Genomic DNA, 14,448 nt, shown 5'->3' with positions numbered 1-14,448 from the left:
CTCTTATTTCAAAACATTCTTAGCTAGTTCTCTTAGTCCATTTGGGCTGCTATAACAGAATACCATCGACTCAGTGGCTTATAAACAACAAATTTATTTCTCACGGTTCTGGAGACTGTGAAGTCCAAGATCAAGGTGCCAGCAGATTTGGTGTCTAGTGAGAGCCCACTTCCTGGTTTGTAGACGGCTGTCTTCTCACTGGGTCTTTGTGTGGTAGAAGAGGCACAGGAAGTTTTTCTCATCTCTTTTTATAAGAGCACTAATCTCATTCTTAAAGGCTCTGCCCTCATGACCTAATCACCTCCCAAAGGCCCAGCACCAAATACTGTCACGTTGGGGATTAGGTTTCAACATATGAATTTTGGGGGGACACAGACATTCATACCATAACAGTAGTCATGTGTCAGAACTCTTCTGCAGTTCTACCTTCCCTCCTCCCAAAACACACTGGTTAGGAAGAGAAGTGAAAGGTGGTGGAGAGCAGTGTGCTTTATCATTGTTCTTGTAGGGAGGATGCTGGTGCAGGGCTCCCTGCAGTGGGTGGGGGATGCCTTCTTGGGAGGACCAGCAAATCCCACGAACAACAGCCCTTGTTGGCCTAGGGAATAAATCATGCCTAGCACATAGCATGTGAGTTTTCAAGATACAGTCAGATACTATAGTGGCAGCTCTGATGGTGAAGTTTGTTAAGGAATACCACGTCCACAGGGTCTTGTCCCATCTTTCCCTGTCTGCCCCATGTTAAGTGCCCCACCCTCACCCCTTCCCCATCTGGGCCTATGCTTTCAGGTTTGATGGTTCAAGATGAGTTTTTCTCGTTCAATAAATGAGTCATGATGATAAACAATGATGGTTATGAGCTCCTTTCTCTAGACCCTTCTTGTCCCTGGTGATGGCGCTCTGAGGAGGTGTGACCATGGCTGCTGGCTGTCCTGCAGCCAGACCCCCACTGAGTTAGAGTCTTCTGTGTTTCCTCACATTCCCCTCCATCCAAGGAGAGCTGGGCAGGGCCTCATGGTCTGGAGCTGTTGCTCAGGTCTCTGCTGTGGGAGGTTGGATGACAGGAGGCCCACAGGGAGGACCTTCTGCGAAGAGTATGGTGTGGGGGGAACCTTTTGGGGAGAGCGAGGCCAGATCTGAGGGGATAGCAGGCGTGGCAAGAGGGTAGGTCCCCAGGGCTCTTTTGGTGCTGGGGAGTGGGATAGGCAGACTTGGTCCAGACAGTCCATTTCAGGGTCAGGACTCCATTGGGGAGCCCTGAGGAGGGGTTGTTGGGGGCACAGCTCACAGAGGAGTAGAAAGCCATGGAGCAGACATGGGTTGGTGTTGCCAAGACCACGGAAAACACAAGTCCTGTGTGAAAGTGAATGTGAACTGCCCCCCACCCCCACCCCCCCAACACCAATGACTGGTTAGATGAGAGTTCTACCCGCAGGCATCTGCCATTGTGAGAGGAGGCTGTGGCCTGTGCAGTAAAGGCCTCAGTTCTCAAAAAAGATGGTGCTGGCTTGAGTGGAGTTGGAGTTGGTGATGGACATGGGTGGGTGGGACTTCCCAGGTGTGGTTCCAGGTGGCGAATGTGAATGAACATCTGTTAATTTAGAAGTTATCTATTTTAAGGTGACTTGAAACACACTGTTTATTTGCTTATTGCATGATGTGGAGTTTGCTTTAAAATTAATGTATGAATCTTTTGAAATAGAAATGTCAAGAGCAAACCTGATTCCCCAAGGGGAAGGGGTGGGTCCTGTGGTCTAGGGCGCTGTGTGGTTTAGGTGGCTGCCCTCACACAGGAGACCTGGCCTTTCTTGGGCTCTGTCTCTTCATCTGTCAAGGGGATGGTCAAGCTCGTGGTGTGGGGGAGAGGAGGGGACAATTGTAGCACCCAGAGCAGGCCTGGCATGTGGGTTGTACTGGGGTGCCATCTGCCCTGGTGTGGCATGTGTCAGTCTTTTGTTCTTTGTTATGGCTGAATGCTATTCCACTGTATGGGTATTCTAGGATTTGTTTATCCATTCATCTTTTGATGGACATTTGGGTTCCACCTTTTGGCTACTGTGAGTGTGAACATTCCTTTACATGTACTTGTTTGAGTACAGTAGACCACACTTATCCTCAGTTTCACGTTCTATGGTTTCAGTTAGCCACGGTCAACCATGGTGCAAAAATATTAAATGGGCAATTTCAGAAATAATTCATAAGTTTAGCTCGTCATTCTGAGTAGTGTGATGAAATCTCATGCCATCCTGCTCCATCTCACCTGGGAGACGAATCACACTTTGTCCCGGGTAACCACACTGTACTGTATAGGAGAAAACATAGTATATATAGGGTTCGGTGCTGTTCTTGGTTTCAGACATCCACTGGGGATAAGGGGGGGACTACTGTACCTGTTTTCAGTCCTTTGGGTTATATACCAGAGTGCTGACTGAAGTTTTAGCAGAATCCTTCTACCTATTGTGGGGCAAACAGACCATGGGGAGGATGAGGGGGGATACCAGTTCAGTTAAGGGGCTAGGGCCATGATGAGGGGAACAAGGATGGTGGCAGTGGAGTGGTGAGGAGTGGAGCCTCCTCATTCTGGAACCCAAGATGAGGATTATGGGGGGCCCCTTGGTTTCGGCTCTGAGTGAGTAGAGGGATGGAGTCACCACTGAGCAAGACAGGAAGCAACTAGAGGGATAGCATTGAGCCAATGAAGTCTAGGCTGCCTGCAGACTCCGGAGTGGGGAGCCGAGGGGCAGCTGGCCATAGGCTCCAGGAGCTGAGGGTGACATGACTGTGGTGTGAGGGCCGGCCAGAGAGAAGAGAGGGAAGGGAGTGTCCCTATGGCAGGGAAAGTCCAACAGGTGTAAGGAATGAAGAGATCCACACATGGAGTGGAGCAGTCGTGCAGCTCCAGGTGGGGCCAGGGCTTCCTGGAGACGTGTGTCCACTCTCCTATGGACTCCGGGTTTGGGCCTGGGTGTCTCTCAGCCCTGGGCATTGTGGAATCCTGGCCCCTACCCTGAGTCTGCTCAAAGCAGGGATGGAGAGGAGATGACCACGCCGGGCTGGGCAGGCATGTCTGTAGCCCCAGAGCTCTGTGACCTTTGAAGTGTGGACAGATTTTGGGACCCCTCTCCCTGGTCTAACAGGCGATCTAGCAAGCAAACCACATAGGCTTTAAGTCAGTACAATAATATCCATGCTATTCCATGAAGCAGCCGTGCAGGCCGTTGTCAGCCTGTGTCAAATGACCTTGCAACTCCATACCTCATGACTGAAGGCGCCAGCTGGAGACATCAGCAATGGGAAAAGATAAAGGATACCTAGCTCCTACATCCACAGCTGCACTTCTTGGAGACTGAGGGAATAATTAACAACCCTGGTTCTTGCCTCCCTCTTCACATAGATAACATCAGCATCTCTGAACTTGTTTGATGTATAACCAAGGAATTCTTTTTTTTTTTTTCTGCTTTATCTCCCCCAACCCCCCCTGTACACAGTTGTATATCTTAGTTGCATGTCCTTCTAGTTGTGGGATGTGGGATGCCACCTCAACGTGGCCTGATGAGCGGTGCCATGTCCGCTCCCAGGATCCGAACCCTGGGCCGCCGCAGCGGAGTGCGCGAACTTAACCACTCGGCCACGGAGCCGGCCCCTCTTTTTTTTTTTAAAGATTTTATTCTTTTCCTTTTTCTCCCCAAAGCCCCCTGGCACATAGTTGTGTATTCTTTGTTGTGGGTCCTTCTAGTTGTGGCATGTGGGATGCCACCTCAGCATGGCTTGATGAGCGGTGCCATGTCCACGATCAGGATTTGAACTAGCGAAACCCTGGGCTGCCACAGCGGAGTGTGAGAACTTAACCACTCAGGCACGGGGCTGGCCCCAGGAATTCTTGTTTATGTTACCTTCAATGTATAATCTAGAGAAAAACCAGATGTACACAGTTCTTCTTTTTCTGACATATTTGAAATCTACTTGTAAGTTTTTTTTCTCTTTTCCTCTTCCCTGCACATACACCGTTTTGTGAAAGAGAGATGAGCTGCACTTAAACTCACACACCTCGGAGCAGTTCCTCAGAGCCCTCTGTTGAACTGTTTTCCTGGGATTCAAACTCCTCACGCAGATTACTGAATAAACTCCTTCACAAACATCACCTAGACACTATTTCAGTGGACAGAGGACACAGTTGTGACCTTCACCAGGAAGGAGTGGTGGTGGCTGGAGGCCGCCCAGGGGGACCCTGTCCTGGGAGGTGAGTCTGGAGAGGCCATGTAGGTATTTGCTTTATGATTATTTATTAACACCCTGGATCAGGGGCCCTGCGCTGCTGGGGGAGACCGGGCCCTCCCTCCCAGAGTCGTGGCTAGGGGCCTGAGGCATGGGGGCTCAGCCAATCTTGGTCGCTGGGCTAGGCCTGAGTCCCTGCATGGCCTGAGAGCCAAACATGAGAGCCACTGGAATCCTTTTCTCCATGGCTGAAAGCGCAGCCTCTGTCATGAATTCATGGATCCATCTGTAACCATGTGCTATGAACCAGCAAGTTTTACTGTGACCTTTCCCTTTTTCTAATTTATTTTTTATTTTATTTTATTTTTTGAAGAAGATTAACTCTGCACTAACATCTGCTGCCAAGCCTCCTCTTTTTTTTTTTTTTTTTTTTTTGCTGAGGAAGACTGGCCCTGAGCTACCATCCATGCCCATCTTCCTCTACTTTATATGTGGGACACCTATCACAGCATGGCTTGACAAGTGGTGCATAATTCTACACCCAGGATCCGAACCAGCGAACCCTGGGCTGCCGAAGTGGAATGTGTGAACTTAAACACTACACCACTGGGCCAGCCCATCCTATTTTTTAGATAAGAAAATTGAGGTTCAAGAAGGTTGAATTGTTCATTGTGCAGAATTAATGCAGCAGGCCTGAAACTTAGAGGGGCTAGCTTGCACGTTGGCCCTTGGCTCGCTTAGATTTTGGGAGGGTTCCCATTATTCCTGAACACTTAACAGCAGCTCACTGAGCCCAAACTGTTTGTGCAAACATAGCTTATGTCGAACACCTGATTCCTTCTGGGAGTGGGGGATTTTTGGTCTCTGCCAGGCAGTGAGTGCCTACGTGACGAGCTTACGATAAAAACCCTGGTGCTGCGTCTCTCAGGAGCTTCCCTGCTGGACAACATTTCACATAAGTTTTCACAACTCATTGCTGGAGGGATTAAATGTGCTCTGCGCAGCTGCACTGGGAAAGAACTCTGGAAATTCATGCCTAGATTCCCCTGGACTTCGCCTCATGTACATTTTCCCTTTGCTGAATTTTCTCTGTCCTTTCACTGTAGTAAATCAAAGCCGTGTGGACGACTCTATGCTGAGTCCTGGGAGCAGTCCTCATGAATCACCAAACCTGGGGTTGTCTCAGGGGCCCCAACGCACTCACCCTGGATCACACAGCTTGTCAGTGGCAGGGCAGGGACACAAGTCAGAACTTCCATCTCTGATTTCTCAGAACACCTAGAGGGGAGGTTTGCAGAGTCTGAGAGGAGACTTCAAGCTGGAGGGAAACCTGACAGGCAAGGCCCTTATGAAGACAAATGAGAACATGGGCCCCATTCCCAGGGAGCCCCTAATCCAACTGGATCAGGGAGGAAGACCCAGGAGGAAGGAAGACCAGGGTCTTCTCAGAGGTGGCAGCAAGCGTGGGTGACCCTGAGGTCCCAGCTAACCCTTGAGAGCCTGGCCTTCGTGGGGGCATTTTCCTAGTTTACTTCCACATCTTGAGCTCAGTCACTTAGATCTACCGGTCACAGGTGAGCAGATGGCAACGCACACGGGATTAGGGACACTGAGCAGAGGGGCCTGACAGTGGTCAGGCCAATGGCCACTCCCCTCCCGATTCTGTAGATGATGCTGCAGAGGAGCATTTATTTAAAACACAGAGAGGGGACAGCCCAGTGCCACAGCGGTTAAGTGTGCATGTTCCGATTCTCGGCAGCCCAGGGTTTGCCAGTTCGGATCCTGGGTGCGGACATGGCACCGCTTGGCAAAAGCCATGCTATGGTAGGTGTCCCACGTATAAAGTAGAGGAAGATGGGCACGGCTGTTAGCTCAGGGCCAGTCTTCCTCAGCAAAAATAGGAGGATTGGCAGTAGTTAGCTCAGGGCTAATCTTCCTCAAAAAAAAAAAAATTTAAAAAATAAAACACACACAGTCTAAAGAAATACTGTGTTCGTGTTAATAGATAATCATAAAGCAAATACCCATGGCCACCTGCCAGGTTAAGACAGAACAGGGCCTCCTCCTGCCACTGCCCCAACAGCCCAGCCTTCTCTGCTCAGGAAACGAGCTCCAGACTTCTGTGATTGTATGAGAGCTATCCAGAGACACAACCAATAGCTTATACATAAAAGGAGATTGATTTGGAGGAATTGGCTTGCATGATTATGGAGGATGAGAAGTCCCATGATCTGCCATCTGCCAGCTGGAGACCCAGGAAAGCTGGTGGTATAACTCAGTGTGAGTCTGAAGGCTGAGAACCAGGGCAGAGGATGGGGTAAATCCCAGTGCAAGGGCAGGAGAAGAGGAGACGTCCCAGCTTAAGCTGTGAGGCAGGGGAGAAGGAGCAAATTCTTCCTTTCAAGGCCTTTGGTTCTATTTAGGCCCTTAATGGATTGGATGATGCCCACCCACATTGGGGAGGGCAATTTGCTTGACAATTTGGGTCCACTGATTCAAATCCTAATCTCACCTGGAAACAGCCTCACAGACACACCCAGAGACAGAAATAATGTCTTACTTGGGCACCCTGTGGCTCATTGATAACCATGTCCTTCCTTTCCTTTATAGGAAGCCAAACCACATGGTTTGCTTCTGCTTCTTTTTGAACTTCATGTAAATAGAATCATAGTTGATGCTTTCTTTTGTTAAGATTTTTACTTTTTTTCCTTTTTCTCCCCAAAGCCCCCCGGTACATAGTTGTATATTCTTCGTTGTGGGTCCTTCTAGTTGTGGCATGTGGGACACTGCCTCAGTGTGGTTTGATGAGCAGTGCCATGTCCGCGCCCAGGATTGGAAACACTGGGCCGCCTGTGGTGGAGCGCGCAAACTTAACCGCTTGGCCATGGCGCCAGCCCCGATGCTTTCTTTTCTCTCTTGCCTGTTTTGCTCAGCATCATTTCTGGAGTTTGTCCACGTGGAGCTGGAATCTGTCCCCTGTGTGGCTATACAGTGTTCCATCGTAGGGCTAGCCCAAGCTGGTCCACCCATTTGGCTGTTGACGGGCATTTGGGTTGTTTCCCATTTGGGGCTATTATGAACACTTGCCTGCCTCTCCTGGAGCATGGGTGTTTCTCAAGGGTTGCGTCTAGGAGTAGAGTCCTGGGCCATTGGCTGTGTCTGTCTTCAGCTTTATCCACACAGCAAACAGTTTCCATAGGGGCTGTCCTGTTTTACATTCCCACCAGGCATATGTGAGAGTTCCAGTTGCTCAGCATCCTCACCCACACTTGGTATTGTCATACTTTTAAATTTTATACATTCTGGTCAGTGCCTAGTAGTATTTTTCCATTTCATTGTGGCTTTTATTTTTATTTCCATGATGACTCATGATAGTGAGCTCCTTTTCATGTGCATATTGTCATCAGGATTTCCTCTTTTGTAAAAGTCTTGCCCCATTTTTCTCTTGGGGTACCTGCCTTTTCTCATGGATTGGTAGGAATTATTATTTGCTCTGGATGCTAGCTGTGCATATCTTCTCCCTCATTCTGGCTTGCCTGTTTCACTCTGTTTACGTTTGATGAACAGATGCTCCTAACTCTTGGCACTACAATTTATCAAGCTTTCCCTTTATGCTGAGTGTTAGTCTGACTAGGAAAACTCTTTTCCACCTTGAGATCATGAAGGTAGCCTCCTGTGTTGCCATGAAAGGCCTCATTGTTTTCCTTTCACACCTAACTCTTTATGTGGATGTCCCTTTTATGAAACAGCTGCTCCTTCCTCAAGCTCTGCAGGGCTTACTCTGGCACAGGACAAGAGTACGCTTGTAGGGGCTGGCCTGATGGCGTAGCGGTTAAGTTCGCACGTTCAGCTTCTTGGTGGCCCAGGGTTCGCCAGTTTGGATCCTGGGTGCGGACATGGCACCGCTCATCTAAGCCATGCTGTGACAGGCGTCCCACATATAAAGTAGAGGAAGATGGTAATAGATGTTAACTCAGGGCTAGTCTTCTTCAGCAAAAAGAGGAAGATTGGCAGCAGTTAGCTCAGGGCTAATCTTCCTCAAAAAAAAAAAAAAAAAAAGAGTCCACTTGTGTGAGAGTCCATGGCTGGGCTCTCTCTTCTGTCAGTTGCATTGGGTTTCTTCATCTGTCTGAGTTCTGACGACTGCGTCTTGCTGACAGGCTTGGAAAGAGACTCTGTACCTGGTGGATGTGGTGATTATCTTCTCACACCCTCTCATGGTCTCCCAAACAAGTAGTGGGTGAGCAGCTGGCTCTGCAGGTCAGGGGGCTTTTTGTGCTTCTAGGTCCCAAGGATGGAGGACAGAAGTGCCGTGTGGACCTAGCTGCCTATCTCTGAGCCTGCTCGCTCTCCTCAGGCACCTGCCCTGGGCTCCAGGCTTGCAGCACCACCATCTGCTTCTGGCCCTTTGCAGGTACTTTTCCCTCCACTTGGTGCCCTTACCACGATCCTGGGTAACCTGTTGATAAGAGTGTTTTGTATCCTGAAGCCTTGGGCTGTATCAGTGTGAACTCTTGGGCATGGGGAGCTTAAAACTAAGTAACTAAGGTCAGCCATGCAACACTCCATGCCTACGTGACTGAACCCAGCAAAACCTGGATACAAAGGCTCAGGTGAACTTCCTTGGATGGCAACACTTTGCACATGTCACACATTGCTGGGAAAATTAAGTGCTCTCTGTGAGATTCCACTAGGACAGGGCACCTGGAAGCTCATACCTGCTTTCTCCTGAACTTCACCCCATACACCTTTCCTCTTGCTAACTTTTAATCTGTATCCTTTCACTGTAATAAACCATATCTATGAGTATAATAGCTTTTCTGAGTCCTGTGACTCCTTCTAGTGAACTATCGAGCCTGAGGATGGCCTTAGAGACCTGGGCACGCTGGGTGACTGGTTGAACCGGCTAGGCTCAATTTCTCCAAGCTCTGCTCTCCATCTGCTATCATCACCCTGGCTTCTGAAAGTCTGTGGTGGTATCCACTGGGAGAAGTGGACCATGTATCTTCCAAATTATTACAAGGAAAACCCAAACACAGAATAAGAACCACAAGAACAAAACATAGGCCACAAAGTGGATAAAAGTAATAAAAGATACCTTAAAACCAGAAAGCAAGCACACTATTCTGCCACACTGAGACGTGCTGGTTAGACGGTTTGTTGTTGTTTCAGGTACCACTGAGAGGGGCAGAAAGTTAATCTAGGACACACTTTCGGTCCTAAACTACATCCAGATCTTAGAGATGTTAAAACGTGATACAGGGACTGGCCCTGTGGCTGAGTGCTTAAGTTTGTACACTCTGCTTCGGTCGCCTGGGGTTTTGCTGGTTCAGATCCTGGGTGCGGACATGGCACCGCTCATTAGGCCATGTTGAGGTGGCGTGCCCCATAGCACAACCAGAGGCACTCACAATTAGAATATACAACTATGTACTGGGGGGCTTCGGGGAGAAGAAGGAAAAAAAAGATTGGCAACAGACGTTAGCTCAGGTGCCAGTCTTTAAAAAAAAAAAACACGTGATACAATCTGTGTCTTAGAATTGATGAACTATGGTAGGATAAGATGCCCAAACTGAAACCAGACAAATCTGGTCTTATTTATTATAAATAAATGTGTAAAGGGTAGGCTCACCTGTTACAAGATAAATCACTCAGGAGGTTCAAGGCTCTGACCTCCCCTTCCAGCTGAGATGGTACCTCCCACCATAGCTGTCCCCAGACTCTCAGCACCTGTAGGCCCTGGCATCCTTCCCTCTCCCCTGAAGCCCCCTCCTGTCTTCACTTCTCTCCAGCGGCAGCCCCACCTCACTGCCTCTGTCCTTTGTCTAATCCCAGAGGAGTCTTCCAACCTCTAGAACAAGATAGAACACATTTCCAGCCACCTAACCCACTTCTGGACTCCCTGGGCCCCTTCTAGTTGGTATCCCCCAAAAGTAACACTATTCTGACCATGGATTACTTTTGCCTGTTTTTGAACTTATGAATGGAATTCCACAGTGTGGACTATTGCATCTGAGATTCAACAGTGTTGTTGCACATAGCAGTGACTTGTCATTGCTGTGTGCGTGGTATTTCACTGCATGGATATCCACAGTTTATTTATCCATGTTGGGTGAGTGTATCAGTCAGTGTCCAGTCAGGAGGCAGAAGCCACACAGTAATTTAACAGGGTAAATTTGATATAGGAAGTTATTAACTATAACTATTAATTATAACAGGGGAATTAATGCTGAGAGAGAGTGCCCAAGGTAGGAGTAAACTTTAAAGGTGGGAGCTCTTTCCTCAAGGTTGGGGTTCAGAAGGTGTGTTTGCAGCACACTGGGTGGCAGAGAAATTCTCTGGGTTGCCCAGGCTAAGCAGGAAATGCCACTTTGGTGTGGCAGTGGGCCAGGCTAGACGTAGGCCTGCAGAGGGAGTTAAGGTGGCCCCTGCAGGTTCAAGGCCTACAGCATGATGTGTCTGATGGGAGGCCATTAGGAACCTGCTCACCAGCAGGGCAGCTTGGGGTGCACAGTATCTGTGTCAGGAGGGCTGCAGTGAGGCTCTTACAAGGCCAGGGCCAAGACTGCGAGCTTGCAAGAGAACGCTTGCTTTGGCCAGAGCACCTCTGGACGTCCTCCACATGCCCTGCTGCTGTTATGCAGTAGCAGGAAGAAGAGAAGAGAAACAGGAAGACTCTCTTCTCCTGTGGTTTCCCTCTGGTGCCGTCTTCTGACAAAGCTAACGATGTGCTGACTGCAAGGGAGAAATGCCTGCAGGGTCCAGCCCACTACCGCAGAGCAGGTAACAAGGGTAGACATGGAACTGAAAGGAAATAAATTGATAACTGATGCAGTGGGCTTTGGGTTGTTCTCAGATTTTTCGCTTTTATATATAGTTGCTGTAAACATTTTGCCATGTCTTTTGGTGCACATAAGCACTCGTTTCTGTTGGGTGCATTCCCTGGAGTGGAATTGCTGAGTCAGAGTGTACATATGTTTAGCCTAGTAGATACTGTCAAAGTTTCCCAAAGTCATTATTTGCTCCATTTCTTTTTTTTTATAAAAGATTTTATTTTTCCTTTTTCTCCCCAAAGCCCCCCAGTACATAGTTGTATATATTTTAGTTGTGGGTCCTTCTAGCTGTGGTACGTGGGATGCCACCTCAGCATGGCCTGATGAGTGGTGCCATGTCCATGCCCACGATTTGAACCGCCCAAACCCTGGGCCGCCGAAGCAGAGCACATGAACTTAACCACTTGCCCACAGGGCCGGCCCCTACTCCATTTCTTATTATAATAATTTTATTGAAAAACTGTCTATCACATTTCATTCATCACAACCTACAGGCCAGTTTTATGCTTTGGGCCATGAACAATACTAAGCCTATTAACAATATGTGGTTGTGTTAGTTTTCTATTCTGTGTAACAAATTATCACAAACTCAGTGGCTGGAAACCACAGCCATTTGTTAGCTCACAGTTCTGTAGGTTAGGAGTCTGGGAGACCTCAGCTGGGTTCTCTGCTCAGCATATCACAAGGGCGAACTCAAGACTTTGGCAGGGCTGGGCTCTTATCTGGAAGATCAGGGAAGAATCTGCTTCCATGCTCATTCAGGTTGTTGGCAGATTCCAGGTCCTTGTGGTTGTGGGACTGAGGTCTCTGTTCCCTGGCTGGCTGTTGGCCAGGGGTTGTTCTTACCCTCTAGAGGCCGTCTGTGGCTCCCTCCATCTTCAAAGCCAGCAATGGTGCATCAAATCCCTCTCGTGCAATTCTTTCTGACTTCCTTTTCTGCAACCAGCCGGAGAATACACCAAGCTTTGAAAGGGCTTATGTGATTAGGCCACCGGGCCAGATCATCTCCCTTCTTTTAAGGTCAATTATGCCAAATAACATAACTTAATCACAGGAATGATAGCTGGTCATTTTCACAGGTCCCAATTCCAAACTTCCTCACCAATGCTTGTTGTTGGGGTTTTATTTGCTATTTAAGATTGAGCAATACATCACATTTTTTTTTAAATATTATTTTTTTTCTGCTTTATTTCCCCAAATCCCCCTTGTACATAGTTGTATAGCTTAGTTGTGGGTCCTTCTAGTTTTGGCATGTGGGACGCTGCCTCAACATGGCCTGATGAGCAGTGCCATGTCCACGCCCAGGATCCGAACCGGCAAAACCTTGGGGCACTGCAGCGGAGCCCGCGAACTTAACCACTCAGCCACGGAGCCAGCCCCGTTCACGTTGTTTTAATTTGTATCATACTTACTCATGTTGGCCATGTTATGAACACTGAGCAGAATGCCAGGAACGGGGTATGTGAACGCGGCAGGCAGGCCCTGCCTTCACTGTGCAGGTGTTTCCCTGATTACTTCTGAGCATGTGTGTCTTCACTGGTTTGTCGGCCAGCCAAGTTTCTTCTGATGTGAATTACCAATTCATAGCCTTCCTCCACTTTTCTATCAGGTTTTTAGTCATTTTACTATTGATCTGGAGTTAAAAAATATTTTGTTTTTTTGTTTATGTTGCAAATGTTTTCCTCCAGTATTTTTCTTATCTTTTATCTCTGTTCATAGTATCTTTTCTCACATTTAAGTTTAATTTGTTAAACTTATCAGTTATTTCTTTAGTGATCTGGGTGCTTTTTGTGTTTTGTTTAAGAAATCATTTTTAGGGGCCGGCCCCATGGCCGAGTGGTTAAGTTTGCGTGCTCCGCTTCGGCGGCCCAGGGTTTCGCAGGTTCAAGTCCTGGGCGCAGACATGGTACCACTCATCAGGCCATGCTGAGGTGGCATCCCACATGCCACAACTAGAAGGACCCACGACTGAAAATACACAACCATGTACTGGGGGGCCTTGGAGAGAAAAAGGAAAAATAAAATCTTTAAAAAAATATATCATTTAAAAAAATAAAAATCTTTAAAAAAACCCAAAAAAGTGGGGCTGGCCCCATGGCCGAGTGGTTAATTTCGCACGTTCCGCTGCAGGCAGCCCAGTGTTTCGTTGGTTCGAATCCTGGGCGTGGACATGGCACTGCTCATCAAACCACGCTGAAGCAGCGTCCCACATGCCACAACTAGAAGGACCCACAATGAAGAATATACAACTATGTACCGGGGGGCTTTGGGGAGTAAAAGGAAAAAATAATCTTTAGAATATATATATATATCTCATTAAAAACATCCTGGTATTTAAAAAATCTGCAATTTAGTTTTGAGTGTGTGAGGTGAGAATCTATTTTCCTTCCATATGGGAAGCCAATTGTTCCAACATTTAGTGAAAAGCTACGTTGTCTTCCCTGATTGTCTTCACATGCACCAAATTCCAAAGGGTTTGTTTCTAGATTGGTCTAGTTGTCCACCTCCTGCACCAATATCACACTGTTTTAATATTATGTAACTTAACAATGTTTTTACCCAGTAAAGCAAGCCTTCCCTACTTGTCATGTTTTTCCAAATTGTCATAGCAATTCTTGGACTCTCCCACATGCATTTTAGATTCATTTTTTTGGATTATGTATATTTAAAAAAAGACGCTATGGGATTTTTTTTTTTTTTTGAGGAAGATTAGCCCTGAGCTAACACCTGTGCCCATCTTCCTCTACTTTTTTATATGTAGGATGCCTGCCACAGCACGGGTCCACAAACGGTGTGTAGATGCGTACCCAGTATCCAAACTGGCGAACCCCAGGCCACCGAAGCAGAATGTGCAACCTTAACTGCTGTGCCACTGGGCTGGTCCCAACCCTATGGGATTTTTAACTGGAGTTGCACTTAATTTATAGGTTGACTTGGAGAGAATGGACATATTTAATATTGCATCTTCTGATCCATGAACATACTATATGGCTCCAGAGAGTCAGGTCTTTTATGCGCATTCCTTGTTGTGACACTTGCAGACTGTCATTTAAGGCTGCCAATGATTTCATTGTACAGGAAGTACTGTAATCATTTTAGTGAAATTCCTATAACTTAACACTTAGGGTTGTCCTTTCTTCCCCCGTCACAAACAACACCTGCAGTGTACACAGACCTTTGCACCCTTTGTTCTCATCCCTTTATTTCCTTAACAAATGAGTGCGAGTGTGCCATGCCACTTCTTTCTCTCTGGCCTGACAATCACAAACAGACATACTTATATAATATGTAGAATTTGTTTGTTTCTCCCAAAATTGGACCACAGAATATCATATCTTAAGGGAACCTCTCTAACTCATTAGATCTAGACCGAGTCCTTTTAAATGCTGCATGACATTCC

This window comes from Equus przewalskii, chromosome 9, assembly GCF_037783145.1.
Source record: "Equus przewalskii isolate Varuska chromosome 9, EquPr2, whole genome shotgun sequence".
In the NCBI taxonomy this organism is placed as follows: domain Eukaryota; kingdom Metazoa; phylum Chordata; class Mammalia; order Perissodactyla; family Equidae; genus Equus; species Equus przewalskii.
Note: the sequence above shows the minus strand (reverse complement) of the source record.